Raw genomic sequence first — 19,458 nt, 5'->3', positions numbered from 1 at the left:
AAGTTTATTATTATATCAATTTTAATGATAGTTCATATGGTTTTAAGTAACATGACCTTTCGTGAAAAAGAATTAATTAATCCATCAGACTCATAATATGTGTCAGTTTTGAAAAAACAAAAATCTGTTTCAAATCATTTGTCCATTAAAAATACCAAAGAAAAATTTATTATTATTTCCCCCCACCCCCCAAGGTTACCATTATTTTTTAAACCTTTACCCACATATGCATTCCTCTGACTACTATTATTAAAAATATATTATTAAATAATATTGATTTTATATTGGAAATCAACAAAACTAACTATTAATATAAGAAATGTGTCAATATCATTAAAGACAATTTTAAATTAGAATGATGGAGTAGTATATTTATATAAAATAGATTTCAGAAAAGAAAGAAAATAAGAATTAGGGGTTATGTTCATAAAATAAGTAATAGATAATGTTGAGAATTTAAATGAATTCTAGTTAAGTAAAGTAGTTAACAGTGAATTTAATCACATATTTAAATAGGAGTGTTGTGAGAGTCAATTATGGTATGAGACCTAATTATGGGTTGAACACTTTTGGATTTTGCTACCTAATTCATTGTATATATAACAATAGTTAAAACTGAACCAAACAATAAATTGGTGTAGATAAGAGTGTAAGGTTTTAAGTTTTGGCTAGAGTCGAGCCAATGTCGAATCGGAAACAATTCATTTGACAATTTTAATTTAATATAAGATATATTTATTTGTTTTATTACCAAAGAAATAAAATTTCCATATTTTATACAAATATGGTAGTACTACACGAGTGAGTATTGAATTTGTAAATAAACACAAGGAATAAATTTGGTATTTGATCTTAAATTGTTTTTAATAGAAAGATTATTCATAGGACTTAGTCATAATCTCTTAATTCACAATACGAAGTTTTAGTTTGGAAAAAGAATTTTATGACACTTTAAACTACTACATAATCATAACACAAATAAATAACGATTTTTTTTATGTGAACATAAAAAAAAGGTAGTATGGGACTATCCATTAAATTCCACTTCAACTATAATAAATTGAAAACAATATTCTATACTCCATTTACTCGGCCTCCACCAAAGATAACATAGATTTGTATTGTTTGGTAACTTATTCTCTTTTCAACAACTTCTATTCTTTTTCTTGCCTCCCACATTTGGCAATCACCCAGTTAAAGTATTTTATCCTTTACTTCCACACTCATCAAGATAAAAAGACGAGTCAGTCTCTCTATAAGACTTGAAAAGATGATTTATTCTATATCCCAGACTATGAACCTTCTGAAACGCTGTTTTTTTTCGATTTCAGCGGTTCGCAATCGATTTTTATGGTTTTGTTTTATAGGTTATTATGTTTAATTGGACATGACACTGTTCCGTTTTCTCTTCAACTAGTCATAGCGGCCTGTCTGGTACGGTTTTGATCGCAATGTGTCTATAGTCTTCAAAGTGCTTAATCAACTTCGTTCTTCGTCCTAGTCATTTTTAAATAATATGTAATGTAGCTATATTCTCTCTTACAACATGTCTCTTTGGCTCATTCTAGAAAATAAAATTTATTTAGTTGATTCACAAAATTGTAAATTAACTTTTGAAATTAATGTTGATGCATTGTAAAATTTACAAAAATATAGTGGTAAGCATTAAAATTTAAATTAGAGTTAACACCATTTGGCTTCGCCCAGGCTCGAACTGGGGACCTTCAGTGTGTTAGACTGACGTGATAACCAACTACACCACGAAACCACCTATGTTTCATTGAAACATTTTAAATGGTTTTAATAAAAGTATTTGTAATTGTATTTTATTGATTAGTTGTTATTCCATTTACATGTAGTTATAAATGTGAATGTTTCAATTGTTTGACTGATGAAAGTTTATTATTATATCAATTTTAATGATAGTTCATATGGTTTTAAGTAACATGACCTTTCGTGAAAAAGAATTAATTAATCCATCAGACTCATAATATGTGTCAGTTTTGAAAAAACAAAAATCTGTTTCAAATCATTTGTCCATTAAAAATACCAAAGAAAAATTTATTATTATTTCCCCCCACCCCCCAAGGTTACCATTATTTTTTAAACCTTTACCCACATATGCATTCCTCTGACTACTATTATTAAAAATATATTATTAAATAATATTGATTTTATATTGGAAATCAACAAAACTAACTATTAATATAAGAAATGTGTCAATATCATTAAAGACAATTTTAAATTAGAATGATGGAGTAGTATATTTATATAAAATAGATTTCAGAAAAGAAAGAAAATAAGAATTAGGGGTTATGTTCATAAAATAAGTAATAGATAATGTTGAGAATTTAAATGAATTCTAGTTAAGTAAAGTAGTTAACAGTGAATTTAATCACATATTTAAATAGGAGTGTTGTGAGAGTCAATTATGGTATGAGACCTAATTATGGGTTGAACACTTTTGGATTTTGCTACCTAATTCATTGTATATATAACAATAGTTAAAACTGAACCAAACAATAAATTGGTGTAGATAAGAGTGTAAGGTTTTAAGTTTTGGCTAGAGTCGAGCCAATGTCGAATCGGAAACAATTCATTTGACAATTTTAATTTAATATAAGATATATTTATTTGTTTTATTACCAAAGAAATAAAATTTCCATATTTTATACAAATATGGTAGTACTACACGAGTGAGTATTGAATTTGTAAATAAACACAAGGAATAAATTTGGTATTTGATCTTAAATTGTTTTTAATAGAAAGATTATTCATAGGACTTAGTCATAATCTCTTAATTCACAATACGAAGTTTTAGTTTGGAAAAAGAATTTTATGACACTTTAAACTACTACATAATCATAACACAAATAAATAACGATTTTTTTTATGTGAACATAAAAAAAAGGTAGTATGGGACTATCCATTAAATTCCACTTCAACTATAATAAATTGAAAACAATATTCTATAAGTTAAAGTATTTTATCCTTTACTTCCACACTCATCAAGATAAAAAGACGAGTCAGTCTCTCTATAAGACTTGAAAAGATGATTTATTCTATATCCCAGACTATGAACCTTCTGAAACGCTGTTTTTTTTCGATTTCAGCGGTTCGCAATCGATTTTTATGGTTTTGTTTTATAGGTTATTATGTTTAATTGGACATGACACTGTTCCGTTTTCTCTTCAACTAGTCATAGCGGCCTGTCTGGTACAGTTTTGATCGCAATGTGTCTATAGTCTTCAAAGTGCTTAATCAACTTCGTTCTTCGTCCTAGTCATTTATAAATAATTTGTAATGTAGCTATATTCTCTCTTACAACATGTCTCTTTGGCTCATTTTTAAATTCATTTGACAATTTTAATTTAATATAAGATATATTTATTGGTTTTATTACCAAAGAAATAAAATTTCCATATTTTATACAAATATGGTAGTACTACACGAGTGAGTATTGAATTTGTAAATAGACACAAGGAATAAATTTGGTATTGATCTTAAATGTTTTTAATAGAAAGATTATTCATAGGACTTAGTCATAATCTCTTAATTCACAATACGAAGTTTTAGTTTGGAAAAAGAATTTTATGACACTTTAAACTACTACATAATCATAACACAAATAAATAACGATTTTTTTTAATGTGAACATAAAAAAAAGGTAGTATGGGACTATCCATTAAATTCCACTTCAACTATAATAAATTGAAAACAATATTCTATACTCCATTTACTCGGCCTCCACCAAAGATAACATAGATTTGTATTGTTTGGTAACTTATTCTCTTCTCAAGAACTTCTATTCTTTTTCTTGCCTCCCACATTTGGCAATCACCCAGTTAAAGTATTTTATCCTTTACTTCCACACTCATCAAGATAAAAAGACGAGTCAGTCTCTCTATAAGACTTGAAAAGATGATTTATTTTATATCCCAGACTATGAACCTTCTGAAACGCTGTTTTTTTTCGATTTCAGCGGTTCGCAATCGATTTTTATGGTTTTGTTTTATGGGTTATTATGTTTAATTGGACATGACACTGTTCCGTTTTCTCTTCAACTAGTCATAGCGGCCTGTCTGGTACGGTTTTGATCGCAATGTGTCTATAGTCTTAAAGTGCTTAATCAACTTCGTTCTTCGTCCTAGTCATTTTTAAATAATATGTAATGTAGCTATATTCTCTCTTACAACATGTCTCTTTGGCTCATTCTAGAAAATAAAATTTATTTAGTTGATTCACAAAATTGTAAATTAACTTTTGAAATTAATGTTGATGCATTGTAAAATTTACAAAAATATAGTGGTAAGCATTAAAATTTAAACTGGGGACCTTCAGTGTGTTAGACTGACGTGATAACCAACTACACCACAAAACCACCTATGATTCATTGAAACATTTTAAATGGTTTTAATAAAAAGTATTTGTAATTGTATTTTATTGATTAGTTGTTATTCCATTTACATGCAGTTATAAATGTGAATGTTTCAAATGTTTGACGGATGAAAGTTTATTATTATATCAATTTTAATGATAGTTCATATGGTTTTAAGTAACGTGACCTTTCGTGAAAAAGAATTAATTAATCCATCAGACTCATAATATGTGTCAGTTTTGAAAAAACAAAAATCTGTTTCAAATCATTTGTCCATTAAAAATACCAAAGAAAAATTTATTATTATTTCCCCCCACCCCCCAAGGTTACCATTATTTTTTAAAACCTTTACCCACATATGCATTCCTCTGACTACTATTATTAAAAATACATTATTAAATAATATTGATTTTATATTGGAAATCAACAAAACTAACTATTAATATAAGAAATGTGTCAATATCATTAAAGACAATTTTAAATTAGAATGATGGAGTAGTATATTTATATAAAATAGATTTCAGAAAAGAAAGAAAATAAGAATTAAGGGTTATGTTCATAAAATAAGTAATAGATAATGTTGAGAATTTAAATGAATTCTAGTTAAGTAAAGTAGTTAACAGTGAATTTAATCACATATTTAAATAGGAGTGTTGTGAGAGTCAATTATGGTATGAGACCTAATTATGGGTTGAACACTTTTGGATTTTGCTACCTAATTCATTGTATATATAACAATAGTTAAAACTGAACCAAACAATAAATTGGTGTAGATAAGAGTGTAAGGTTTTAAGTTTTGGCTAGAGTCGAGCCAATGTCGAATCGGAAACAATTCATTTGACAATTTTAATTTAATATAAGATATATTTATTTGTTTTATTACCAAAGAAATAAAATTTCCATATTTTATACAAATATGGTAGTACTACACGAGTGAGTATTGAATTTGTAAATAAACACAAGGAATAAATTTGGTATTTGATCTTAAATTGTTTTTAATAGAAAGATTATTCATAGGACTTAGTCATAATCTCTTAATTCACAATACGAAGTTTTAGTTTGGAAAAAGAATTTTATGACACTTTAAACTACTACATAATCATAACACAAATAAATAACGATTTTTTTTGATGTGAACATAAAAAAAAGGTAGTATGGGACTATCCATTAAATTCCACTTCAACTATAAAAAATTGAAAACAATATTCTATACTCCATTTACTCGGCCTCCACCAAAGATAACATAGATTTGTATTGTTTGGTAACTTATTCTCTTTTCAACAACTTCTATTCTTTTTCTTGCCTCCCACATTTGGCAATCACCCAATTAAAGTATTTTATCCTTTACTTCCACACTCATCAAGATAAAAATAGAGTCAGTCTCTCTATAAGACTTGAAAAGATGATTTATTCTATATCCCAGACTATGAACCTTCTGAAACGCTGTTTTTTTTCGATTTTGGTACAGTTTTGATCGCAATGTGTCTATAGTCTTCAAAGTGCTTAATCAACTTCGTTCTTCGTCCTAGTCATTTATAAATAATTTGTAATGTAGCTATATTCTCTCTTACAACATGTCTCTTTGGCTCATTTTTAAATTCATTTGACAATTTTAATTTAATATAAGATATATTTATTGGTTTTATTACCAAAGAAATAAAATTTCCATATTTTATACAAATATGGTAGTACTACACGAGTGAGTATTGAATTTGTAAATAGACACAAGGAATAAATTTGGTATTTGATCTTAAATTGTTTTTAATAGAAAGATTATTCATAGGACTTAGTCATAATCTCTTAATTCACAATACGAAGTTTTAGTTTGGAAAAAGAATTTTATGACACTTTAAACTACTACATAATCATAACACAAATAAATAACGATTTTTTTTAATGTGAACATAAAAAAAAGGTAGTATGGGACTATCCATTAAATTCCACTTCAACTATAATAAATTGAAAACAATATTCTATACTCCATTTACTCGGCCTCCACCAAAGATAACATAGATTTGTATTGTTTGGTAACTTATTCTCTTCTCAACAACTTCTATTCTTTTTCTTGCCTCCCACATTTGGCAATCACCCAGTTAAAGTATTTTATCCTTTACTTCCACACTCATCAAGATAAAATGACGAGTCAGTCTCTCTATAAGACTTGAAAAGATGATTTATTCTATATCCCAGACTATGAACCTTCTGAAACGCTGTTTTTTTTCGATTTCAGCGGTTCGCAATCGATTTTTATGGTTTTGTTTTATAGGTTATTATGTTTAATTGGACATGACACTGTTCCGTTTTCTCTTCAACTAGTCATAGCGGCCTGTCTGGTACGGTTTTGATCGCAATGTGTCTATAGTCTTAAAGTGCTTAATCAACTTCGTTCTTCGTCCTAGTCATTTTTAAATAATATGTAATGTAGCTATATTCTCTCTTACAACATGTCTCTTTGGCTCATTCTAGAAAATAAAATTTATTTAGTTGATTCACAAAATTGTAAATTAACTTTTGAAATTAATGTTGATGCATTGTAAAATTTACAAAAATATAGTGGTAAGCATTAAAATTTAAACTGGGGACCTTCAGTGTGTTAGACTGACGTGATAACCAACTACACCACAAAACCACCTATGATTCATTGAAACATTTTAAATGGTTTTAATAAAAGTATTTGTAATTGTATTTTATTGATTAGTTGTTATTCCATTTACATGCAGTTATAAATGTGAATGTTTCAAATGTTTGACGGATGAAAGTTTATTATTATATCAATTTTAATGATAGTTCATATGGTTTTAAGTAACGTGACCTTTCGTGAAAAAGAATTAATTAATCCATCAGACTCATAATATGTGTCAGTTTTGAAAAAACAAAAATCTGTTTCAAATCATTTGTCCATTAAAAATACCAAAGAAAAATTTATTATTATTTCCCCCCACCCCCCAAGGTTACCATTATTTTTTAAACCTTTACCCACATATGCATTCCTCTGACTACTATTATTAAAAATATTATTAAATAATATTGATTTTATATTGGAAATCAACAAAACTAACTATTAATATAAGAAATGTGTCAATATCATTAAAGACAATTTTAAATTAGAATGATGGAGTAGTATATTTATATAAAATAGATTTCAGAAAAGAAAGAAAATAAGAATTAAGGGTTATGTTCATAAAATAAGTAATAGATAATGTTGAGAATTTAAATGAATTCTAGTTAAGTAAAGTAGTTAACAGTGAATTTAATCACATATTTAAATAGGAGTGTTGTGAGAGTCAATTATGGTATGAGACCTAATTATGGGTTGAACACTTTTGGATTTTGCTACCTAATTCATTGTATATATAACAATAGTTAAAACTGAACCAAACAATAAATTGGTGTAGATAAGAGTGTAAGGTTTTAAGTTTTGGCTAGAGTCGAGCCAATGTCGAATCGGAAACAATTCATTTGACAATTTTAATTTAATATAAGATATATTTATTTGTTTTATTACCAAAGAAATAAATTTCCATATTTTATACAAATATGGTAGTACTACACGAGTGAGTATTGAATTTGTAAATAAACACAAGGAATAAATTTGGTATTTGATCTTAAATTGTTTTTAATAGAAAGATTATTCATAGGACTTAGTCATAATCTCTTATTCACAATACGAAGTTTTAGTTTGGAAAAAGAATTTTATGACACTTTAAACTACTACATAATCATAACACAAATAAATAACGATTTTTTTATGTGAACATAAAAAAAAGGTAGTATGGGACTATCCATTAAATTCCACTTCAACTATAAAAAATTGAAAACAATATTCTATACTCCATTTACTCGGCCTCCACCAAAGATAACATAGATTTGTATTGTTTGGTAACTTATTCTCTTTTCAACAACTTCTATTCTTTTTCTTGCCTCCCACATTTGGCAATCACCCAATTAAAGTATTTTATCCTTTACTTCCACACTCATCAAGATAAAAATAGAGTCAGTCTCTCTATAAGACTTGAAAAGATGATTTATTCTATATCCCAGACTATGAACCTTCTGAAACGCTGTTTTTTTTCGATTTCAGCGGTTCGCAATCGATTTTTATGGTTTTGTTTTATAGGTTATTATGTTTAATTGGACATGACACTGTTCCGTTTTCTCTTCAACTAGTCATAGCGGCCTGTCTGGTACAGTTTTGATCGCAATGTGTCTATAGTCTTCAAAGTGCTTAATCAACTTCGTTCTTCGTCCTAGTCATTTATAAATAATTTGTAATGTAGCTATATTCTCTCTTACACATGTCTCTTTGGCTCATTTTTAAATTCATTTGACATTTTAATTTAATATAAGATATATTTATTGGTTTTATTACCAAAGAAATAAAATTTCCATATTTTATACAAATATGGTAGTACTACACGAGTGAGTATTGAATTTGTAAATAGACACAAGGAATAAATTTGGTATTTGATCTTAAATTGTTTTTAATAGAAAGATTATTCATAGGACTTAGTCATAATCTCTTAATTCACAATACGAAGTTTAGTTTGGAAAAAGAATTTTATGACACTTTAAACTACTACATAATCATAACACAAATAAATAACGATTTTTTTAATGTGAACATAAAAAAAAGGTAGTATGGGACTATCCATTAAATTCCACTTCAACTATAATAAATTGAAAACAATATTCTATACTCCATTTACTCGGCCTCCACCAAAGATAACATAGATTTGTATTGTTTGGTAACTTATTCTCTTCTCAACAACTTCTATTCTTTTTCTTGCCTCCCACATTTGGCAATCACCCAGTTAAAGTATTTTATCCTTTACTTCCACACTCATCAAGATAAAAAGACGAGTCAGTCTCTCTATAAGACTTGAAAAGATGATTTATTCTATATCCCAGACTATGAACCTTCTGAAACGCTGTTTTTTTTTCGATTTCAGCGGTTCGCAATCGATTTTTATGGTTTTGTTTTATAGGTTATTATGTTTAATTGGACATGACACTGTTCCGTTTTCTCTTCAACTAGTCATAGCGGCCTGTCTGGTACGGTTTTGATCGCAATGTGTCTATAGTCTTCAAAGTGCTTAATCAACTTCGTTCTTCGTCCTAGTCATTTTTAAATAATGTAATGTAGCTATATTCTCTCTTACAACATGTCTCTTTGGCTCATTCTAGAAAATAAAATTTATTTAGTTGATTCACAAAATTGTAAATTAACTTTTGAAATTAATGTTGATGCATTGTAAAATTTACAAAAATATAGTGGTAAGCATTAAAATTTAAATTAGAGTTAACACCATTTGGCTTCGCCCAGGCTCGAACTGGGGACCTTCAGTGTGTTAGACTGACGTGATAACCAACTACACCACGAAACCACCTATGTTTCATTGAAACATTTTAAATGGTTTTAATAAAAGTATTTGTAATTGTATTTTATTGATTAGTTGTTATTCCATTTACATGTAGTTATAAATGTGAATGTTTCAATTGTTTGACTGATGAAAGTTTATTATTATATCAATTTTAATGATAGTTCATATGGTTTTAAGTAACATGACCTTTCGTGAAAAAGAATTAATTAATCCATCAGACTCATAATATGTGTCAGTTTTGAAAAAACAAAAATCTGTTTCAAATCATTTGTCCATTAAAAATACCAAAGAAAAATTTATTATTATTTCCCCCACCCCCCAAGGTTACCATTATTTTTTAAACCTTTACCCACATATGCATTCCTCTGACTACTATTATTAAAAATATATTATTAAATAATATTGATTTTATATTGGAAATCAACAAAACTAACTATTAATATAAGAAATGTGTCAATATCATTAAAGACAATTTTAAATTAGAATGATGGAGTAGTATATTTATATAAAATAGATTTCAGAAAAGAAAGAAAATAAGAATTAGGGGTTATGTTCATAAAATAAGTAATAGATAATGTTGAGAATTTAAATGAATTCTAGTTAAGTAAAGTAGTTAACAGTGAATTTAATCACATATTTAAATAGGAGTGTTGTGAGAGTCAATTATGGTATGAGACCTAATTATGGGTTGAACACTTTTGGATTTTGCTACCTAATTCATTGTATATATAACAATAGTTAAAACTGAACCAAACAATAAATTGGTGTAGATAAGAGTGTAAGGTTTTAAGTTTTGGCTAGAGTCGAGCCAATGTCGAATCGGAAACAATTCATTTGACAATTTTAATTTAATATAAGATATATTTATTTGTTTTATTACCAAAGAAATAAAATTTCCATATTTTATACAAATATGGTAGTACTACACGAGTGAGTATTGAATTTGTAAATAAACACAAGGAATAAATTTGGTATTTGATCTTAAATTGTTTTTAATAGAAAGATTATTCATAGGACTTAGTCATAATCTCTTAATTCACAATACGAAGTTTTAGTTTGGAAAAAGAATTTTATGACACTTTAAACTACTACATAATCATAACACAAATAAATAACGATTTTTTTTTATGTGAACATAAAAAAAAGGTAGTATGGGACTATCCATTAAATTCCACTTCAACTATAATAAATTGAAAACAATATTCTATACTCCATTTACTCGGCCTCCACCAAAGATAACATAGATTTGTATTGTTTGGTAACTTATTCTCTTCTCAACAACTTCTATTCTTTTTCTTGCCTCCCACATTTGGCAATCACCCAGTTAAAGTATTTTATCCTTTACTTCCACACTCATCAAGATAAAAAGACGAGTCAGTCTCTCTATAAGACTTGAAAAGATGATTTATTCTATATCCCAGACTATGAACCTTCTGAAACGCTGTTTTTTTTCGATTTCAGCGGTTCGCAATCGATTTTTATGGTTTTGTTTTATAGGTTATTATGTTTAATTGGACATGACACTGTTCCGTTTTCTCTTCAACTAGTCATAGCGGCCTGTCTGGTACGGTTTTGATCGCAATGTGTCTATAGTCTTCAAAGTGCTTAATCAACTTCGTTCTTCGTCCTAGTCATTTTTAAATAATATGTAATGTAGCTATATTCTCTCTTACAACATGTCTCTTTGGCTCATTCTAGAAAATAAAATTTATTTAGTTGATTCACAAAATTGTAAATTAACTTTTGAAATTAATGTTGATGCATTGTAAAATTTACAAAAATATAGTGGTAAGCATTAAAATTTAAATTAGAGTTAACACCATTTGGCTTCGCCCAGGCTCGAACTGGGGACCTTCAGTGTGTTAGACTGACGTGATAACCAACTACACCACGAAACCACCTATGTTTCATTGAAACATTTTAAATGGTTTTAATAAAAGTATTTGTAATTGTATTTTATTGATTAGTTGTTATTCCATTTACATGTAGTTATAAATGTGAATGTTTCAATTGTTTGACTGATGAAAGTTTATTATTATATCAATTTTAATGATAGTTCATATGGTTTTAAGTAACATGACCTTTCGTGAAAAAGAATTAATTAATCCATCAGACTCATAATATGTGTCAGTTTTGAAAAAACAAAAATCTGTTTCAAATCATTTGTCCATTAAAAATACCAAAGAAAAATTTATTATTATTTCCCCCCACCCCCCAAGGTTACCATTATTTTTTAAACCTTTACCCACATATGCATTCCTCTGACTACTATTATTAAAAATATATTATTAAATAATATTGATTTTATATTGGAAATCAACAAAACTAACTATTAATATAAGAAATGTGTCAATATCATTAAAGACAATTTTAAATTAGAATGATGGAGTAGTATATTTATATAAAATAGATTTCAGAAAAGAAAGAAAATAAGAATTAGGGGTTATGTTCATAAAATAAGTAATAGATAATGTTGAGAATTTAAATGAATTCTAGTTAAGTAAAGTAGTTAACAGTGAATTTAATCACATATTTAAATAGGAGTGTTGTGAGAGTCAATTATGGTATGAGACCTAATTATGGGTTGAACACTTTTGGATTTTGCTACCTAATTCATTGTATATATAACAATAGTTAAAACTGAACCAAACAATAAATTGGTGTAGATAAGAGTGTAAGGTTTTAAGTTTTGGCTAGAGTCGAGCCAATGTCGAATCGGAAACAATTCATTTGACAATTTTAATTTAATATAAGATATATTTATTTGTTTTATTACCAAAGAAATAAAATTTCCATATTTTATACAAATATGGTAGTACTACACGAGTGAGTATTGAATTTGTAAATAAACACAAGGAATAAATTTGGTATTTGATCTTAAATTGTTTTTAATAGAAAGATTATTCATAGGACTTAGTCATAATCTCTTAATTCACAATACGAAGTTTTAGTTTGGAAAAAGAATTTTATGACACTTTAAACTACTACATAATCATAACACAAATAAATAACGATTTTTTTTTATGTGAACATAAAAAAAAGGTAGTATGGGACTATCCATTAAATTCCACTTCAACTATAATAAATTGAAAACAATATTCTATACTCCATTTACTCGGCCTCCACCAAAGATAACATAGATTTGTATTGTTTGGTAACTTATTCTCTTCTCAACAACTTCTATTCTTTTTCTTGCCTCCCACATTTGGCAATCACCCAGTTAAAGTATTTTATCCTTTACTTCCACACTCATCAAGATAAAAAGACGAGTCAGTCTCTCTATAAGACTTGAAAAGATGATTTATTCTATATCCCAGACTATGAACCTTCTGAAACGCTGTTTTTTTTCGATTTCAGCGGTTCGCAATCGATTTTTATGGTTTTGTTTTATAGGTTATTATGTTTAATTGGACATGACACTGTTCCGTTTTCTCTTCAACTAGTCATAGCGGCCTGTCTGGTACGGTTTTGATCGCAATGTGTCTATAGTCTTCAAAGTGCTTAATCAACTTCGTTCTTCGTCCTAGTCATTTTTAAATAATATGTAATGTAGCTATATTCTCTCTTACAACATGTCTCTTTGGCTCATTCTAGAAAATAAAATTTATTTAGTTGATTCACAAAATTGTAAATTAACTTTTGAAATTAATGTTGATGCATTGTAAAATTTACAAAAATATAGTGGTAAGCATTAAAATTTAAATTAGAGTTAACACCATTTGGCTTCGCCCAGGCTCGAACTGGGGACCTTCAGTGTGTTAGACTGACGTGATAACCAACTACACCACGAAACCACCTATGTTTCATTGAAACATTTTAAATGGTTTTAATAAAAGTATTTGTAATTGTATTTTATTGATTAGTTGTTATTCCATTTACATGTAGTTATAAATGTGAATGTTTCAATTGTTTGACTGATGAAAGTTTATTATTATATCAATTTTAATGATAGTTCATATGGTTTTAAGTAACATGACCTTTCGTGAAAAAGAATTAATTAATCCATCAGACTCATAATATGTGTCAGTTTTGAAAAAACAAAAATCTGTTTCAAATCATTTGTCCATTAAAAATACCAAAGAAAAATTTATTATTATTTCCCCCCACCCCCCAAGGTTACCATTATTTTTTAAACCTTTACCCACATATGCATTCCTCTGACTACTATTATTAAAAATATATTATTAAATAATATTGATTTTATATTGGAAATCAACAAAACTAACTATTAATATAAGAAATGTGTCAATATCATTAAAGACAATTTTAAATTAGAATGATGGAGTAGTATATTTATATAAAATAGATTTCAGAAAAGAAAGAAAATAAGAATTAGGGGTTATGTTCATAAAATAAGTAATAGATAATGTTGAGAATTTAAATGAATTCTAGTTAAGTAAAGTAGTTAACAGTGAATTTAATCACATATTTAAATAGGAGTGTTGTGAGAGTCAATTATGGTATGAGACCTAATTATGGGTTGAACACTTTTGGATTTTGCTACCTAATTCATTGTATATATAACAATAGTTAAAACTGAACCAAACAATAAATTGGTGTAGATAAGAGTGTAAGGTTTTAAGTTTTGGCTAGAGTCGAGCCAATGTCGAATCGGAAACAATTCATTTGACAATTTTAATTTAATATAAGATATATTTATTTGTTTTATTACCAAAGAAATAAAATTTCCATATTTTATACAAATATGGTAGTACTACACGAGTGAGTATTGAATTTGTAAATAAACACAAGGAATAAATTTGGTATTTGATCTTAAATTGTTTTTAATAGAAAGATTATTCATAGGACTTAGTCATAATCTCTTAATTCACAATACGAAGTTTTAGTTTGGAAAAAGAATTTTATGACACTTTAAACTACTACATAATCATAACACAAATAAATAACGATTTTTTTTATGTGAACATAAAAAAAAGGTAGTATGGGACTATCCATTAAATTCCACTTCAACTATAATAAATTGAAAACAATATTCTATACTCCATTTACTCGGCCTCCACCAAAGATAACATAGATTTGTATTGTTTGGTAACTTATTCTCTTCTCAACAACTTCTATTCTTTTTCTTGCCTCCCACATTTGGCAATCACCCAGTTAAAGTATTTTATCCTTTACTTCCACACTCATCAAGATAAAAAGACGAGTCAGTCTCTCTATAAGACTTGAAAAGATGATTTATTCTATATCCCAGACTATGAACCTTCTGAAACGCTGTTTTTTTCGATTTCAGCGGTTCGCAATCGATTTTTATTATAGTTATTAAATTGGACATGACACTGTTCCGTTTTCTCTTCTAGTCATAGCGGCCTGTCTGGTACGGTTTTGATCGCAATGTGTCTATATCTTCAAAGTGCTTAATCAACCGTTCTTCGTCCTAGTCATTTTTTTATGTTTAGCTATTTCTCTCTTACAACATGTCTCTTTGGCTCATTCTAGAAAATAAAATTTTTTAGTTGATTCACAAAATTGTAAATTAACTTTTGAAATTAATGTTGATGCATTGTAAAATTTACAAAAATATAGTGGTAAGCATTAAAATTTAAATTAGAGTTAACACCATTTGGCTTCGCCCAGGCTCGAACTGGGGACCTTCAGTGTGTTAGACTGACGTGATAACCAACTACACCACGAAACCACCTATGTTTCATTGAAACATTTTAAATGGTTTTAATAAAAGTATTTGTAATTGTATTTTATTGATTAGTTGTTATTCCATTTACATGTAGTTATAAATGTGAATGTTTCAATTGTTTGACTGATGAAAGTTTATTATTATATCAATTTTAATGATAGTTCATATGGTTTTAAGTAACATGACCTTTCGTGAAAAAGAATTAATTAATCCATCCGAATCATAATATGTGTCAGTTTTGAAAAAACAAAAATCTGTTTCAAATCATTTGTCCATTAAAAATACCAAAGAAAAATTTATTATTATTTCCCCCCACCCCCCAAGGTTACCATTATTTTTAAACCTTTACCCACATATGCATTCCTCTGACTACTATTATGAAAAATATATTATTAAATAATATTGATTTTATATTGGAAATCAACAAAACTAACTATTAATATAAGAAATGTGTCAATATCATTAAAGACAATTTTAAATTAGAATGATGGAGTAGTATATTTATATAAAATAGATTTCAGAAAAGAAAGAAAATAAGAATTAGGGGTTATGTTCATAAAATAAGTAATAGATAATGTTGAGAATTTAAATGAATTCTAGTTAAGTAAAGTAGTTAACAGTGAATTTAATCACATATTTAAATAGGAGTGTTGTGAGAGTCAATTATGGTATGAGACCTAATTATGGGTTGAACACTTTTGGATTTTGCTACCTAATTCATTGTATATATAACAATAGTTAAAACTGAACCAAACAATAAATTGGTGTAGATAAGAGTGTAAGGTTTTAAGTTTTGGCTAGAGTCGAGCCAATGTCGAATCGGAAACAATTCATTTGACAATTTTAATTTAATATAAGATATATTTATTTGTTTTATTACCAAAGAAATAAAATTTCCATATTTTATACAAATATGGTAGTACTACACGAGTGAGTATTGAATTTGTAAATAAACACAAGGAATAAATTTGGTATTTGATCTTAAATTGTTTTTAATAGAAAGATTATTCATAGGACTTAGTCATAATCTCTTAATTCACAATACGAAGTTTTAGTTTGGAAAAAGAATTTTATGACACTTTAAACTACTACATAATCATAACACAAATAAATAACGATTTTTTTTATGTGAACATAAAAAAAAGGTAGTATGGGACTATCCATTAAATTCCACTTCAACTATAATAAATTGAAAACAATATTCTATACTCCATTTACTCGGCCTCCACCAAAGATAACATAGATTTGTATTGTTTGGTAACTTATTCTCTTCTCAACAACTTCTATTCTTTTTCTTGCCTCCCACATTTGGCAATCACCCAGTTAAAGTATTTTATCCTTTACTTCCACACTCATCAAGATAAAAAGACGAGTCAGTCTCTCTATAAGACTTGAAAAGATGATTTATTCTATATCCCAGACTATGAACCTTCTGAAACGCTGTTTTTTTTCGATTTCAGCGGTTCGCAATCGATTTTTATGGTTTTGTTTTATAGGTTATTATGTTTAATTGGACATGACACTGTTCCGTTTTCTCTTCAACTAGTCATAGCGGCCTGTCTGGTACGGTTTTGATCGCAATGTGTCTATAGTCTTCAAAGTGCTTAATCAACTTCGTTCTTCGTCCTAGTCATTTTTAAATAATATGTAATGTAGCTATATTCTCTCTTACAACATGTCTCTTTGGCTCATTCTAGAAAATAAAATTTATTTAGTTGATTCACAAAATTGTAAATTAACTTTTGAAATTAATGTTGATGCATTGTAAAATTTACAAAATATAGTGGTAAGCATTAAAATTTAAATTAGAGTTAACACCATTTGGCTTCGCCCAGGCTCGAACTGGGGACCTTCAGTGTGTTAGACTGACGTGATAACCAACTACACCACGAAACCACCTATGTTTCATTGAAACATTTTAAATGGTTTTAATAAAAGTATTTGTAATTGTATTTTATTGATTAGTTGTTATTCCATTTACATGTAGTTATAAATGTGAATGTTTCAATTGTTTGACTGATGAAAGTTTATTATTATATCAATTTTAATGATAGTTCATATGGTTTTAAGTAACATGACCTTTCGTGAAAAAGAATTAATTAATCCATCAGACTCATAATATGTGTCAGTTTTGAAAAAACAAAAATCTGTTTCAAATCATTTGTCCATTAAAAATACCAAAGAAAAATTTATTATTATTTCCCCCCACCCCCCAAGGTTACCATTATTTTTTAAACCTTTACCCACATATGCATTCCTCTGACTACTATTATTAAAAATATATTATTAAATAATATTGATTTTATATTGGAAATCAACAAAACTAACTATTAATATAAGAAATGTGTCAATATCATTAAAGACAATTTTAAATTAGAATGATGGAGTAGTATATTTATATAAAATAGATTTCAGAAAAGAAAGAAAATAAGAATTAGGGGTTATGTTCATAAAATAAGTAATAGATAATGTTGAGAATTTAAATGAATTCTAGTTAAGTAAAGTAGTTAACAGTGAATTTAATCACATATTTAAATAGGAGTGTTGTGAGAGTCAATTATGGTATGAGACCTAATTATGGGTTGAACACTTTTGGATTTTGCTACCTAATTCATTGTATATATAACAATAGTTAAAACTGAACCAAACAATAAATTGGTGTAGATAAGAGTGTAAGGTTTTAAGTTTTGGCTAGAGTCGAGCCAATGTCGAATCGGAAACAATTCATTTGACAATTTTAATTTAATATAAGATATATTTATTTGTTTTATTACCAAAGAAATAAAATTTCCATATTTTATACAAATATGGTAGTACTACACGAGTGAGTATTGAATTTGTAAATAAACACAAGGAATAAATTTGGTATTTGATCTTAAATTGTTTTTAATAGAAAGATTATTCATAGGACTTAGTCATAATCTCTTAATTCACAATACGAAGTTTTAGTTTGGAAAAAGAATTTTATGACACTTTAAACTACTACATAATCATAACACAAATAAATAACGATTTTTTTTATGTGAACATAAAAAAAAGGTAGTATGGGACTATCCATTAAATTCCACTTCAACTATAATAAATTGAAAACAATATTCTATACTCCATTTACTCGGCCTCCACCAAAGATAACATAGATTTGTATTGTTTGGTAACTTATTCTCTTCTCAACAACTTCTATTCTTTTTCTTGCCTCCCACATTTGGCAATCACCCAGTTAAAGTATTTTATCCTTTACTTCCACACTCATCAAGATAAAAAGACGAGTCAGTCTCTCTATAAGACTTGAAAAGATGATTTATTCTATATCCCAGACTATGAACCTTCTGAAACGCTGTTTTTTTTCGATTTCAGCGGTTCGCAATCGATTTTTATGGTTTTGTTTTATAGGTTATTATGTTTAATTGGACATGACACTGTTCCGTTTTCTCTTCAACTAGTCATAGCGGCCTGTCTGGTACGGTTTTGATCGCAATGTGTCTATAGTCTTCAAAGTGCTTAATCAACTTCGTTCTTCGTCCTAGTCATTTTTAAATAATATGTAATGTAGCTATATTCTCTCTTACAACATGTCTCTTTGGCTCATTCTAGAAAATAAAATTTATTTAGTTGATTCACAAAATTGTAAATTAACTTTTGAAATTAATGTTGATGCATTGTAAAATTTACAAAAATATAGTGGTAAGCATTAAAATTTAAATTAGAGTTAACACCATTTGGCTTCGCCCAGGCTCGAACTGGGGACCTTCAGTGTGTTAGACTGACGTGATAACCAACTACACCACGAAACCACCTATGTTTCATTGAAACATTTTAAATGGTTTTAATAAAAGTATTTGTAATTGTATTTTATTGATTAGTTGTTATTCCATTTACATGTAGTTATAAATGTGAATGTTTCAATTGTTTGACTGATGAAAGTTTATTATTATATCAATTTTAATGATAGTTCATATGGTTTTAAGTAACATGACCTTTCGTGAAAAAGAATTAATTAATCCATCAGACTCATAATATGTGTCAGTTTTGAAAAAACAAAAATCTGT

The 19,458-nt window shown here is 27.7% G+C and overlaps 7 non-coding genes across 7 annotated transcripts; all 7 read right to left on the bottom strand.

The window, feature by feature from the left end:
• Window positions 1-1,694: 1,694 nt before the first annotated feature.
• TRNAV-AAC (transfer RNA valine (anticodon AAC)) lies at window positions 1,695-1,768 on the bottom strand. The gene has a single exon. It is a non-coding gene; the product is annotated as a tRNA-Val (tRNA).
• Window positions 1,769-9,688: 7,920 nt separating this feature from the next.
• On the bottom strand, window positions 9,689-9,762 carry TRNAV-AAC (transfer RNA valine (anticodon AAC)). The gene has a single exon. It is a non-coding gene; the product is annotated as a tRNA-Val (tRNA).
• A 1,821-nt stretch (window positions 9,763-11,583) lies between these two features.
• On the bottom strand, window positions 11,584-11,657 carry TRNAV-AAC (transfer RNA valine (anticodon AAC)). Its single transcript has one exon. It is a non-coding gene; the product is annotated as a tRNA-Val (tRNA).
• A 1,822-nt stretch (window positions 11,658-13,479) lies between these two features.
• Window positions 13,480-13,553, bottom strand: TRNAV-AAC (transfer RNA valine (anticodon AAC)). The gene has a single exon. It is a non-coding gene; the product is annotated as a tRNA-Val (tRNA).
• A 1,788-nt stretch (window positions 13,554-15,341) lies between these two features.
• Window positions 15,342-15,415, bottom strand: TRNAV-AAC (transfer RNA valine (anticodon AAC)). The gene has a single exon. It is a non-coding gene; the product is annotated as a tRNA-Val (tRNA).
• Window positions 15,416-17,234: 1,819 nt separating this feature from the next.
• Window positions 17,235-17,308, bottom strand: TRNAV-AAC (transfer RNA valine (anticodon AAC)). The gene has a single exon. It is a non-coding gene; the product is annotated as a tRNA-Val (tRNA).
• Window positions 17,309-19,129: 1,821 nt separating this feature from the next.
• On the bottom strand, window positions 19,130-19,203 carry TRNAV-AAC (transfer RNA valine (anticodon AAC)). Its single transcript has one exon. It is a non-coding gene; the product is annotated as a tRNA-Val (tRNA).
• Window positions 19,204-19,458: the final 255 nt, after the last annotated feature.

The sequence above is a fragment of the Lathyrus oleraceus genome, unplaced genomic scaffold (assembly GCF_024323335.1).
Source record: "Lathyrus oleraceus cultivar Zhongwan6 unplaced genomic scaffold, CAAS_Psat_ZW6_1.0 chrUn0165, whole genome shotgun sequence".
Taxonomy (NCBI): Eukaryota; Viridiplantae; Streptophyta; class Magnoliopsida; order Fabales; family Fabaceae; genus Lathyrus; species Lathyrus oleraceus.
The sequence above is the reverse complement of the archived record's forward strand: the minus strand, read 5'-3'. Positions and strand labels throughout refer to the sequence as shown.